Source organism: Equus caballus, chromosome 1, assembly GCF_041296265.1.
Source record: "Equus caballus isolate H_3958 breed thoroughbred chromosome 1, TB-T2T, whole genome shotgun sequence".
In the NCBI taxonomy this organism is placed as follows: domain Eukaryota; kingdom Metazoa; phylum Chordata; class Mammalia; order Perissodactyla; family Equidae; genus Equus; species Equus caballus.
In genome coordinates, this window is record NC_091684.1 from 116,922,344 (window position 1) to 116,924,751 (window position 2,408).

A 2,408-nucleotide genomic window follows, 5' to 3' on the forward strand; every position below is an offset into this window, starting at 1 on the left:
CAAAATCTGGGCACTATGTGTGCTCACTGCTACTAGAGTGTCACTGCTTTTAGGCCCTCTCAGTAAACAACTAGGAGATAAACGGAGGTACTCACTCACATAGACACATCCATATTCCGTAGCTAGCCATCCCAACATACGTATGTGGAAAACCATGAGTCTATATAATACTTCAGTTCAACATCACAGGGTTCGTTTCCACCTTTCCTTATTTGTAACTTCTTTCTCCTAAGGTAAGAACCTGGCTCTCATCATCTGCAATCCTTTTACTTATTTGTTCAGTTCTAGTCTACACATAAAGTAGTTTCAGAATTGCCACTCCATACCTGTGTGAGAAAAACATTTATTGACCATATTAGAACATTTATGTAGTTCTTTTCTGCCTTTGGCTTTATGCTTTCCAGTGAAGATAGTGTTTTCCACAGTTGCTTGTAGTTCCCAACCCCCTTCAGTGTGGTTATGTTTTTCATTGTAATATAGTTGGGGCCACCTGTTAGGGTTTTTATTCCATTTCAGTTACCACCCCCATACTAGTTGGCTTTAATTTATTTGGGGGGCGATATGTGAATGGTCTCTGAAGCTTTACTAGGTTTCTAAGAGAGCTATGCAAAAAGATACTCAAAGAAAAGTCACTCTCTTCTCACCCCTGGTACCCTATTCCCATCCCCTACTTCTCCCACCAGCCGCCTACACATAGCAAATCTCTTTTTATGGTGTAATCCTGCCTATATTTCTTTTGTACAAATTAGCATCTTTGCTTTTTTCACTTAACGGTATATTTGGTATAAACAAGACATGAACAACACGCTCCTGAACAACCAAAGGGTCAAAGAAGAAATCAAAAGGGAAATCAAGAAATATCTTGAAACAAATGAAAATGAAAACACACCACCTATGGGATGCTGCAAAAGCAGTTCTTAGAGGAAAGTTTATAGTGGTAAGTGCATATATAAAGAAAAAAGAAAGATTTCAAAAAATAACCTAACTTTACACCTCAAAGAACTAGAAAAAGAAGAACAAACTAAGCCCAAGGTTATCAGAAGGAAGAAAATAACAGGTTAGAGGGGAAATGAAAGAGAGAGAGACCAGAAAAACAATCGAAAAGATCCACAAAACTAAAAGCTGGGGTTTTTTTGTTTTTTTTTTTTTTGTTTTTTTTGGTGAGGATGATTGGCCCTGAGCTAACATCTGTTGCCAATCTTCCTCTTTTTGCTGAGGAAGATTGTCTCTGAGCTAACCTCTGTGCCAATCCTCCTCTATTTTGTATGTTGGATGCCACCATAGCATGGCTTGATAAGCGGTGTGTAGGTCCACACCTGAGATCTGAACCTGCAAACCCTGGGCCACCCAAGAACTTAACCACTACACCACCAGGCCGGCCCCTAAAAGCTGTATTTTTAAAAAGATAAACAAAATTTAGCTAGACTAATTAAGAAAAAGAGAAAAAATCAGAAATGAAAGAGGAGACATTACAACTGATATCACAGAAATAATATACAGGATCATAAGACACTACTATGAACAGTTAGCAACAAATTGGATAGCCTAGATTAAATTAATAAATTTCCAGAAACATACAACCTACCAAACCTGAATCATGAAGAAATAGAAAATCTGACCAAAGTAATAATGAGTAAGGAGATTTAATCAGTAACGAAAAACCTCTCAACGAAGAAAAGCCTGGGACCAGCTGGTTTGACTGGTGAACTCGACCAAACATTTAAAGAAGAATTAACATCAGTCCTTCTCAAACTATTCCAAAAAGTGGAAGAGGGGGGAACACTCCAAAACTCATCTTACAAGGCCAGCATTACCCTGGCACCAAAGCCAGACAAGGAGAATACAGGAAAATTACAGGTCAATATCTCTGATGAATATATATGCAAAAATTCTGAACAAAATTTAGCAAACCAAACTCAACAGCACATTCAAAGGATCATACACCTTGATCAAGTGGGACTTATTCCTAGGATACAAGGATGGCTCAACATATGCAAATCAATCAATGTGATCCATCATGTTAATGGAATGAAAGATAAAAATCATATGATCTTCTAAATAGATGCAGAAAAAGCATTTGACAAAATCCAACATCCTTTCATGATAAAAATGCTCAACAAATTGGGTATAGAAGGAACATACCTTAACACAATAAAAGCCATAAATGACAAACCCACAGCTAACATATTCAACAGTTAAAGTTTGAACGCTTTTCCTCTAAGATCAAGAACAAGACAAGGGTGTCCACTCTCACTGCCTTTAGTCAACATATTTCTGGAAGTCCTACTCAGTGCAATCAGACGAGAAAAAGAAATAGGAGAGTTCTGGGAAAAATGGCAACATAGAAGATCCCAGCTTCCCCATCTCCCCACAAAGATCAATGATTAGACAGCTATCCACAAACAAAC